Below are 12,820 nucleotides of genomic sequence, written 5' to 3'. Positions count from 1 at the left end.
GCTGTTACTGTTATGAATAAATCATTTTGTTTCTCTGGACTGCATTTCCAAAAGATATGATTTCAACTGTAACTACTGAAATCAGATATAGGAACTGTTACTAAGTGGTAGTGAATAAATGTGTGATATTTAATTCAAAGCCAATGTTGCATTTTTAAAAAATTAACAAAAAGAATGATTATATAAAAGAAATTAGCCTTTCATACACAGAAAACCTCAAGGTTCTGGCCAAACACTGGCAATTGAGCAATTCCTGAGGACTTGAGCCTAAGAACACTAACGTCATAATTATCCTAAATAAAAGTGAGGCAAAATCCAGAAGTGGAGGAAGGGCTTGGAATGTGAATCAAGTAAATGTCATTAAGCAAAAGGCTTGCCTGGAACTCAAACTATTTTTGCCTTTTGACCATTTGGAGAACAGGTATTATCTGCTTACTGCCTTTTCTCTAAAGACAAGATAGTATAGACCCTCACTTAACATTTCATTTATGTGTCGAGCAAACTTGGAGGCTGTTAGTCCCATCTAATTCTATGCATCTAAGAGGAAGATAAACCATCTGTTCCTGGGTAGAAATATTTGGCTGCTGAGAGAGAAAAAAAAACAGTTATTCTAATATTTGAGGGTTATTGACAAGTATGATCAATCCATGAGCAAATTTGATAATAAAAATAGGTGGGTCTCTAGTACATTTTGAAGTGAAATTATATCATTGATATGCTTCATTTTCCTTCATGGCTTATACAACTCTTTGCCTTAGCAAGTCACGAGGTTTTAGACTTCATGCACCAGAGGATTTATGAATGTACAGTGAATCTAGGAACATAATGTAATTGCCAGGTTGTCCTCCATAAGCCCCAGCTGTGACTCAGCCAGCTAACACAATTGCAGCCCGAGCTTACTAGGAAAACAGGTCAATGGCTTGCCAAGAGGCAGAGGTTAATGGGAAGCACGGGTGGCAGGAGTATATGCACAACTACTTTTTTCTTTGCAAGGTACATTAGTTGCATTTTCTTTGGAGTCAAATCTCAAATGTGTTTCTACTAAAAATAAACATTTGATTTGAGATTCTTCTCATTGTAAAATAGATTTCACAACAAAAGCAATAAGAGAAATAACTTGATCACCTAAAACTTCTAAACTTATAAAGCAAAAAATACATGAATAGAAAAAATTGACTGGGCATGGTGGCTAACACCTGTAATCTCAGCACTTTGGGAGGCCAAGGTGGGCGGATCACTTGAGGTCAGGAGTTCAAGACCAGCCTGGCCAACATGTTGAAACCCCATCTCTACTAAAAATACAAAAAAATTAGCCGGGCGTCATGATGAGTGCCTGTAATCCCAGCTACCTGGGAGGCTGACGCAGGAGAATTGTTTGAGCCTGGGAGGCGGAGGTTGCAGTGAGCCAAGATCGTGCCACTGCACTCCAGCCTGGGTGACAGAGAGAGACTCCGTCTGAAAAGAAAAAATAAATAAATAATTGGCAGAAATGCAACACATAATTGGGAATATCAACATTTCAAAAGTAGAATTTAGTTCACATGATACAAAGGTAATAAGGCAGACTTAACATATATGTAACAAACTGCATGGAAGTAAAAAAACAATTCACTTTTTTGACCAAGGGTATCTTAAACAAAGATTGGTCATGTTCTGAACCACGCAACATAAGTGTTAGTCAAAACTCTATATGCCAAATATGCAGAAAGTAAATCATAAAAATGGAAATAACAAAATAAAAATGCTCAATCACACAGAAAATATGAAAAAGAAAACTTAAACTTCACTGAACAACGTCTGTGTGAGAGAGGAAACCCCAACATGTAGTAAAGTAAAATACTTTTTAGAATAAAAATAGGCTGGGCATAGTGGCTCACATCTATTATCCCAGCACTTTGGGAAGCTGAGGTCGGAGGATCACGTAAGGCCAGGAGTTGGAAACCAGCCTGGGCAGCATAGTGAGACTCCATCTCCACAAAAGTTTAAAAATTAATTGGGAGTGGTGGTGCATTCCTGTAGTCTTAGCTTCTTGGGAGGCCGAGGCAGGAGGATTGCTTGAGCCCAGGAGTTCGAGTCTGCAGAGAGCTATGATTGCACCACTGCACTCAGCCTGGGTGACATAGTAAGACCCTGTTTCTAAATTTTAAAAAAGGAAGAAAAAAGGCCAGGCATAGTGGCTCCCACCTGTAATCCCAGCACTTTGGGAGGCTGGGGCAGGTGGATCACGTGAGGTAAGGAGTTTGAGACCAGCCTGGCCAACATGGCGAAACCAGGTCTCTACTAAAAATACAAAAATTAGCTGGGAGTAGTGGCGGGCGCCTGTAATCCCAGCTACTGGGGAGGCTGAGGCAGGAAAATTTCTTGAATCCCGGAGGTGGAAGCTGCAGTGAGCCGATACCATGCCACTTGCACTCCAGCCTGGGTGACAAGAGTGAGTGAGACAAAGAAGGCAGGGAGGGAGGGAAGGAAGAAGAAAGGAAGGAAGGGAGGGAGGGAGGGAGGGATCATACTTTTCTCTCCCTCTGATCCTTTCATGAACTCGAAACCAAGACATGGCAGGATGAGAGAGCATCTTTGAATTTTCAAGTATTTATTTCAGAATGCTTTTAATACATTAAAAACCTTTTTTTTTTTTTTTTTTTTTTTTTGAGATGGAGTCTTACTCTGTTGCCCAGGCTGGAGTGCGACTGGTGCAATCTCGGCTCACTGCAACTTCCACCTCCTGGGTTCAAGCGGATTCTTCTGCCTCAGCCTCCCGAATAGCTGGGATTACAGCTGGGATTACAGTCCCGAAAAACATGCCCGGCTAATTTTTGTGTTTTTAGTAGAGACAGGGTTTCACCATGTTGGCCATGCTGGTCTCAAACTCCTGACCTCAAGTGATCCACCTGCCTTGGCCTCCCAAAGTGCTGGGATTACAGGTGTGAGCCACTGTGCCTGGCCTACATTAAAAACTTTTGAAAACTAAAACAGAAAAAAAGAAAAAAAAATGCCAGCACGTATTACTTTGAGATGAGACACCCTTACTTAAGAAACAACTACTGTTTACCCAAGATACTTCTGTGGCCAGGAGAAAGAAGAATAAGAAAGCTCAGCAGGGCAAGGATTTGTGAAGCTCAATGCCAGATACGGAGGGGGAACAGTCCAAGGTTGTGGACAAGGACTTCTTGCTGAGATTTGCATCTCTTAATTCTAATGAAACACTAGCACTACCTTAGGTTGTTTCCCCTGCTTAATCCCCAGAGGAAATCCCTTTGCTTTTCAGAGATAAAAAGTTAGCAGAACAAAGAGAAAGTCAGGGGAAGTGCCTGGGCCTTTTGCTATAGAATTCCACTGAAGCCTTTCCAAGCCTAGAGGATAGAACCCGAGGGCTATACTATTTATTTCCACACCTGGATTGAATATCAAGGTCTGTGAGAAGATAAATCATTTAGAAACCTGATGTTCTTGCAAGGGGGTGTTGCTTTTTCAGAACTCTAATAACAACTGTGTCAAAGGCAAAAATCACATGAAAAGTTCAAAGTTGTTAAATCCCCCTTCTTTACTGCTTTCAGCAAGCGAGAGTCAGAGAGTCTCGCAACTGGTGATGTGGATCATTCCTTTCCTGAAAAGGAGAGATTAAAGATACAACATTGAGGCGGGAGGAAAAGAATCAACAGCTTGAGGTAGCAGTTCTTATGAGAACACCTGTCTAAGACTTTCATTATTTTCACCTTTAACTGAGTGATTAAGGCAAAAGGCATAGGACTTGATTTGGAATCATATGTGATCCCGAAAAATACATTTGAAAGTTGAGGCCTGGGAAGGTCCTGATTTAGTAGTTTCCAATCCAGTACAAACTTATTCAAACTTATTCACATCGAAGCTCAGCCCATTCCCAAGGGCATTTCATTTTTGGAATCAGCAATGGGAAGTAATTATAATGTGCATATAAAACAACCAGCAATGATAAAATCCTAGGCAGCGTGATGCCTCCAGCTTTGTTCTTTTTGCTTAGGATTGTCTTGGCTATGTGGGCTTTTTTTGGTTCCATATGAAATTTAAAATAGTTTTTTCTAATTCTGTGAAGAAAGTCAATGGTAGTTTGATGAGAATAGCATTGAATCTATAAATTACTTTAGGCAGTATTGTCATTGTCACGATACTGATTCTTCCTATCCATGAGTGTGAAATGTTCTTCCATTTGTTTGTGTTCTCTCTTATTTCCTTGAGCAGTGGTTTGTAGTTCTCCTTGAAGAGGTCCTTCACATCCTTGTAAGTTGTATTCCTAGGTATTCAGTTCTCTTTGTAGCAATTATGAAAGGGAGTTTGCTCATGATTTGGCTCTCTGTTTGTCTGTTATTGGTGTATAGGAATGCTTGTGATTTTTGCACATTGATTTTATATCCTGAGACTTTGCTAAAGTTGCCTGTCAGCTTAAGGAGTTTTTGGGCTGAGATGATGGGGTTTTCTAAATATACAATCATGTCATCTGCAAACAGAGATAATTTGACTTCCTCTCTTCCTGTTTGAATACGCTTTATTTCCTTCTCCTGCCTGATTGCCCTGGCCAGAACTTCCAACATGATGTTGAATAGGAGTGGTGAGAGAGGGCATCCTTGTCTTGTGCCAGTTTTCAAAGGGAATGCTTCCAGTTTTTGCCCATTCAGTATGATATTGGCTGTGGGTTTGTCATAAATATCTCTCATTATTTGGAGGTATGTTCCATCAATACCTAGTTTACGGAGTGTTTTTAGCATGAAGCACTGTTGAATTTTATCAAAGGCCTTTTCTGCATCTATTGAGATATTCATGTGGGTTTTGTCATTGGTTCTCTTTATGTGATGGATTACATTTATTGATTTCTGTATGTTGAACCAGTCTTGCATCCCAGGGATGAAGCTGACTTGATCATGGTGGATAAGCTTTTTAATGTGCTGCTGGATTCGGTTTGCCAGTATTTTATTGAGGATTTTCACATCGGTATTCATCAGGGATATTGACCTGAAATTTTGTTTTATTGTTGTGTCTCTGCCAGGTTTTGGTATTAGGATGATGCTGGCCTCATAAAATGAGATAGGGAGGAGTCCTTCTTTTTCTATCATTTGAAATAGTGTCAGAAGGAATGGTACCAGCTCCTCTTTGTACCTCAGGTGGAATTTGGCTGTGAATCCATCTGCTCCTGGGCTTTTTTTGGTTGATAGGCTGTTAATTACTGCCTGAATTTCAGAACTTGTTATTGGTCCATTCAGGGATTCAACTTCTTCATGGTTTAGTCTTGGGAGAGATTTTGTGTCCAGGAATTTATCCATTTCTTCTATATTTTCTAGTTTATTTACACAGAGGTGTTTATAGTATTCTCTGATGGTAGTTTGTGTTTCTGTGAGATCAGTGGTGATCTCCCCTTTATCATTTTTTATTGTGCCTATTTGATTCTTCTCTCTTCTTCTTTATTAGTCTGGCTAGTGGTCTATTTTGTACACTACAAGGCTACAGTAACCAAACAGCATGGTACTGGTACCAAAACAGATATATAGACCAATGGAACAGAACAGAGGCCTCAGAAATAATACCACACATCTACAACCATCTGATCTTTGAAAAACCTGACAAAAACAAGTAATGGGGAAAGGATTCCCTATTTAATAAATGGCGTTGGGAAAACTGGCTAGCCATATGCAGAAAACTGAAACTGGGCCCCTTCCTTACACCTTATACAAACATTAACTCAAGATGGATTAAAGATTTAAATGTAAGAACTAAAACCATAAAAACCCTAGAATAAAACCTAGGCAATACCATTCGGGACATAGACATGGCCAAAGACTTCGTGACTAAAACACCAAAAGCAATTGCAACAAAAGCCAAAATTGACAAATGGGATCTAATTAAACTAAAGAGCTTCTACACAGCAAAAGAAACTATCATCAGAGTGAACAGGCAACCAACAGAATGGGAGAAAGTTTTTGCAATCTATCCATCTGACAAAGGGCTAATATCCAGAATCTATAAGGAACTTAAACAAATTTTCAAGAAAAAAAACAAACAAACTCTTCAAAAAGTGGGCAAAGGATATGAACAGATACTTCTCAAAAGAAGACATTTATGCAGCCAACAAGCATATGAAAAAAAACCTCACCATCACTGGTCATTAGAGAAATGCAAATCAAAACCACAATGATATACCATCACACCAGTTATAATAGTGATCATTAAAAAGTCAGGAAACAACAGATGCTGGAGAGGATGTGGAGAAATAGGAACACTTTTACACTGTTGGTGGGAGCGTAAACCAGTTCAGCCATTGTGGAAGACACTGTGGCAATTCCTCAAGGATCTAGAACTAGAAATACCATTGGACCCAGCAATTCCATTACTGGGTATATACCCAAAGGATTATAAATCATTCTACTATAAAGACACATATACACATATGTTTATTGAAGCACTATTCACAATAGCAAAGACTTGGAACCAACCCAAATGCCCATCAATGTTAGACTGGATAAAGAAAATGTGGCACATATACACCATGGAATACTATGCAGCCATAAAAAAGGATGAGTTCATGTCCTTTGCAGGGACATGGATGAAGCTGGAAACCATCATTCTCAGCAAACGAATACAGGAACAGAAAAACCAAACACCACATGTTCTCACTCATAAGTGGGAGTTGCATAATGAGAATATATGGGCACAGGGACGTGAACATCATACACCAGGGCCTGTCAGGGGGTGGGGGGCTAGGGGAGGGATAACATTAGGAGAAATACCTAATGTAGGTGATGGGGTGATGGGTGCAGCAAACCACCATGTCACATGTATACCTATGTAACAAACCTGCACGTTCTGCACATGTATCCCAGAACTTAAAGTATAATATAATAATAATAATAAATTCTAGGCTATGTTTATTCACCATTAGTGCAATCATTTGGTGTTTTAGGCTCATTGTAGTAATTCAGCTGCTGCATAGTCAAAATGTCTTATATGCAGTTCTTCTTAACCCCTTTCTGTGCATCCTTTGTCCAGTGTTGATCAAGTTGGCTGTTGGGTTAGTTGAAGTTACAAACTGACATAACAATAGACATGTTTTGTTTGGCCTCTACAGTGATTTGTTTTGGTTTTCAAATTAGGTGCCAATATTTAAATATCAACGTCAAGTGAATGGCTGGGCATGGTGGCTGACACCTGTAATCTCAGCACTTTGGGAGGCTGAGGCCCTGGATCACTTGAGGTCAGGAGTTCGAGACCAGCCTGGCCAACATGGTGAAACCCCATCTCTACAAAAAAAAAAAAAAAAAAAAAAAATTAGCTGGACATGGTGTCAGGCGCCTGTAATCCCAGCTACTCGGGAGGCTGAGGCAGAAGAATCACTTGAACCCCGGAGGCGGAGGCTGCAGCGAGCCAAGATCGTGCCACTGTACTCCAGACTGGGCAATAGAATGAGACTCCATCCACCCACCCCCCCACACACACACACCCCCAAAAACAAAAAATCAATATCAAGTGAAAAATCTAGATTTCTGGTTCCTTTTTTTTTTTTTTAATTGAGACGGAGTCTCTCTCTGTCACCCAGGTTGGAGTGCAGTGGCATGATCTCTGCTCACTGCAACCTCTGCCTCCCGGGTTCAAGCAATTCTTCCTGCCTCAACCTCTCCAGTAGCTAGGACCACAGGTGCCCACCACCATGCCCTGCTAATTTTTGTATTCTTTAGTAGAGAAGAGGTTTTGGCATGTTGGCTAGGCTGGTCTTGAACTCCTGACCTCAGGTGATCCTACCATGTCCACTTCCCAAAGTGCTGGGATTACAGGTGAGGGCCACCATGCCCGGCCTAGATTTCTGGTTTCTGTTGAAAAATTGGAAGACCCAGTATTATCTTATATATCACGTATTATATATTATATTACTACATATCGGGCATATAGTTTCCCATGGCGATAACTTCCAGTTTACCTGTTCTGCTCATCTACATGGCCCTGACCCGCTTTGTTGAACCACTATCTGAACAGAGTGACTTGTGTGTCTCAAAGCCACAGCTCTCATGCTCTTGCAGACCTGGGAATGGGAGGCCTAAGAAAACATATTTATTTTGAGGAAGTGGAAATACAGTGATAGATTGGTGCTAGAACACAGATTACAAGCACTATCTCTTTATTCTCAAGGCAGTCCTCTTACCACTGCTCTATGCTGCCTCCTTTAGTTTACGTTTTATTTCAAAATGATAAACATCTTTCCAAAACCATAGAGCCTTAAGTTAATCATATATCAAGTGGAAAAGAAGAAACGATCACGCTCTTTGTGCAATATGATTAGAACAGTGTTCAAAATGTGTATCGAGAAGTCTTTGAATAGCACCATGAGGGAATCTTTTGCTTCTATTTTCCAAACTTTCTCCAAAAAGTATGTACTAACTTTTGTAATAAAATGAAACTCTATTTTTAAAGATTCTAAACACATTGAAACAGACACTTTGCCTAGTCATGACAATCCTACTTCCCTTTGCCAGACACTCACTTCCCTGCCTTCCTTGCAACTCAGCTTGGCCATGTGCCTCTGCCTTCTCTAATGAGATGTGGGGGGAAGTCTGCTGGTGCCTCAGGATTTCCAGGACTTTCAGTCTTGAACATAGTTATGTGAAAATGCCAAGCAGAATTCTAACCTCCAGTGAAGAAAACAACAACCAAAAAAAAAAAAAAAAAAAAACCCCCCTCAAAACTTGACCTTTTTTTTTCTTTTTTTTTTTTTAAGGGATAGGATCTCACTCTGTCACCTAGGCTGGAGTGCAGTGCACAATCATATCTCACTACACCCTCAATTACTGGGCTCAATCAAGGAATCCTCTCATCTCAGCCTCCCAATTATCTGGGACTACTGATGCATGACACCATGCCTGGCTAATTTTTTAAATTTTTTGTAGAGACAGGGTCTCACCATGTTACCCATGCTGGTCTCAAACTCCTGGCCTCAAGTCATCCTCCCACCTCAGTCTCCCAAAGTGCGGGATTACAGGTGTGAGCCACTGCCCCTGGCCCTGCACTCATGTTTAGATACCTCATTAAGTAATATCCTTATGGCTTAAGCAACTATTTTTTTTTATTACTTGCAGCCAAAAACTACCCAAAAGAACATTTACTTTTTTTCGGATATTAAATTTAAACATACTATCTGGAGTTTAGGATTACAGGTGTACGCCACCATGCCCGGCTAATTTTTGTATTTTTAGTAGAGACAGGTTTTCACCATGTTGGCCAGGCTGGTCTTAAACTCCTGACCTCAGGAGATCCACCTACCTCTGCCTCCCAAAGTGGTGGGATTACAGGCATGAGCCACTGCGCCCGGCCGGGATTTTCTTTTACTTCCTTTGCCACTACTACCTGAGTAACTTGAAATGAGAGCTCATATTTTTTATTATCTCATTCCATGAAGAAGGCTAGTCAGGAGATCAATAGAGGACTATATCATATTTTCATATTTCCTCCAAGAGCATTTCCTTCCATCAACCATGTTGGTTCATTTTTTTAACCATGTTGGTCCATTTTTTTAACCATGTTAGTTCATTTTTTTAACCATGTTGGTTCATTTTTTTAACCATGTTAGTTCATTTTTTTAACCATGTTAGTTTTTTTTTTTAACCATGCTAGTTCATTTTTGTTAACCATGTTAGTTCATTTTTTTTTTAACCATGTTAGTTTATTCTTTGCAAGTTTGGTTCTGACAATCCTTGGGTTCCATGGGGTTGATCAGGTAGAGAAATGTTTGATCATTCAAAACATGTGGAAATGTATCCATTTGATAGTAAACATTCTATGTTTGCTATCATAAAGGCATTCTACCTATGCTGGAGGAGGCAGAGCACAGTGGGTTGCCACTGATCTACTTCACTGGTGATGCCGATTACCAAGGGAGAGGATGTAGGAGACAGAAACTTAGAGAGGGGCGGTGGGAGAGAGTAGGAGGTAGACAAGGTGAAGAAGTGGTTTGAAAGTTTGGAGATCTTTACCTGGAGAAGAGAACACGTAGAGAATGTAAGAACTATTAGTAAGTTTCTTGTGGGTTCCTGGATTAGGGACTCACTTGGTTTATTTTAGGTAATGCAGGAATTTTTAGAAGGATATACGTGAAAATAAAGGCAAGACATCGATTGTGGCTACCCAGGAAGAGCTCACAGTCAAGTTATTTGGAAGGAAGATGAGTCATGTTGCAGCTGGGTCTAACTGAGCCTGGAGCTGTAGTAGGAAATCATTCAAAATTATTGATAGAGCCTATTGAAATTATAGGTAAGCTTGTTACTATACTGTACCTCCAGCTACAGGACTCCTATTGTAGTGCTCCATCATTAACATTAATGTGACTTGGCTATTTTTTGTTTTGTGTCTCTGCTTTGTTAATGTTACTATCTAGTTGACCTTTTCCCATGTTTCCAGACAAAAGGGCTAAGAGAAAGAATCTTATTGATGAACTGTCCTTAGTAAGACAAACACTTGTGCTGGGCTTCCTCATAGGTTACACATGAGCCCATAAATGGACCAGGAGGGTGGAAGCACACAGAACATGGCTACTTAGGCATAAGGAAGTAAGTTGCATCCCTCAGCTTGGAATGGTGGACACAGCAGACCCACCTGCTCAGCTATCAGAAGCCTCTGTAGGAAACAGCTGCTGACCTAGGTATTTGAAAGGCTGCCATGTTGAAACTCTGGACTTTTTTTTTTTTTAAAGATGGAGTTTCACTCTTGTTGTCCAGGCTGGTGTGCAATGGTGTGATCTTGGCTCACCACAACCTCCACCACCCAGGTTCAAGCGATTCTCCTACCTCAGCCTCCCAAGCAGCTGGGATTGTAGGCATGCGCCACCACGCACAGCTAAGTTTGTATTTTTAGTAGAGATGGGGTTTCTCCATTTTGGTCAGGCTGTTCTCAAACTCCGGACCTCAGGTGATCTGCCCACCTCAGCCTCCCAAAGTGCTGGGATTACAGGTGTAAGCCACCACGCCCGGCCGACATTTTTTATTTTACTCCAGAAGGCAAAGGAGGGGTAGAGACAACTAAAAAGTCAATTTTAATCAGACACAATGAAGACTTTCAAACAATGAGTACTGTCTGAAAACAAAATGAGCCTCTTTTAGAGACAGAGTGTAGCTCGTTCCTGGAGATGTTTTAAAAGAGGATAGATGGCTGTTTGGCTGGGAACTGGTAGCTTAGAATGGAAATTAGAACATTTAGATCATCTGCTGATGATTTACATCTGCCGAAATGGAACACACAGAAGTAATTCTAGGACCAGAGGCGTCTCAAAAGTCTAAGAAGGTTTGAGGAATTTTGAGCCTCAAAAAACTCTCAGAAATATCAGGCTCTGACTCTTCTCTGAGGCAGATATTTAGCTAGAGGTAGGCTTTAAGGGGACATTTATACCCCAAAGTGACCATAAAAAATTTCAAACTCAGTTTACTTTGAGGGTTGATTTCAGAGAGTACCAAGCATTGGACACTGAAGAGAGGAACCGAGATTCTCAGCTCTCATCACTTTTCGAATTGAGGCATTGAAAACCTCAAGTTAAAAATGTACGCATGTCAGGGCTGGGCATGGTGGCCCACACCTATAATCTCAGCACTTTGGGAGGCTGAGGCGAGCAGACACTTGAGGTCAGGAGTTAGAACCCAGCCTGGCCAACATGGTGAAACCCTATCTCTACTAAAAATACAAAAATTAGCCAGGTGTGGTGGCGGGCGTCTGTAATCCCAGCTACTCAGGAGGCTGAGGCAAGAGGATTGCTTGAACCTGGGAGGTGGAGGTTGCAGTGAGCCGAGATAGACACACTGCATTCCAGCCTGGGCGACAGAGCAAGACTTCATCTCAAAAAAAAAAAAAAAATGTGTATGTCGGCCAGGTGAGGATGGCTCGTGCCTATAACCCCAGCACTGGGAAGCGGAGGCAGGTGGTTCACTTGAGGTCAGGAGTTCCAGACCAGCCTGGCCAACATAGTGAAACTCTGTCTCTACTAAAAATACGAAAATTAGCCAGGTATTTGGGAGGAGGCTGAGGCGTGAGAATTTCTTGAATCTGGGAGGCGAAGGTTGCAGTGAGCCAAGATCATGCCACTGCACTCCAGCCTGGGTGAAAGAGTGAGAACTTGTTTCAGAAAAAAAAAGTATGTCCGTGGAATACTATGCAACCATATAAAAGAATGAGATCATGTCTTTTGCGGAAACGTGGATGAAACTGGAGGCCATTATTCTCAGCAAACTAATGCAGGAACAGAAAACCAAATACCACATGTTCTGACTTATAAGTTGGAGTTAAATGATAAGAACTTATGAACACAAAGAAGGAAACAACAGACACTGGGGTCTACTTGAGGGTGGAGGGTGGGAGGAGGGAGAGGAGCAGAAAAGGTAACTATTGGGTACTGGGCTTAATACCTGGGTGACAAAAATCTGTCCAACAAAACCCTGTGACACGGGTTTACCTATGTAACAAACCTTCACATGTCCCCCTGAACCAAAAAAAAAATTTTAAAAGATGTGTGTGTGTGCGTGTGTGTATTTGTGATAACACATCTTGTCATATAGTAATTAATTAAACGAATTACGCAGTAAGCTAATTACAGGGCTGATGATTTCAAGAAGAACAATAGGAGAATAGCTGTGGGAATAACTCATTACACTACCTTCAGTAACTTGGGAATCTTTTCCTCTGGGGCAGTGTTTTGGGGGACGGGAGGGAAGGGAGAAACAAAAAAGAGAAGGAAGAAGAGAGATAACACTTAACTGGACACCTGCTGTGGAACAGGCACCGGCCACTTCCAAGGCTTCCCCAAGTGAATAGCTCTGAGCACTAGAAT

Source organism: Theropithecus gelada, chromosome 11 (assembly GCF_003255815.1).
Source record: "Theropithecus gelada isolate Dixy chromosome 11, Tgel_1.0, whole genome shotgun sequence".
Lineage (NCBI taxonomy): Eukaryota > Metazoa > Chordata > Mammalia > Primates > Cercopithecidae > Theropithecus > Theropithecus gelada.
Note: the sequence above shows the minus strand (reverse complement) of the source record.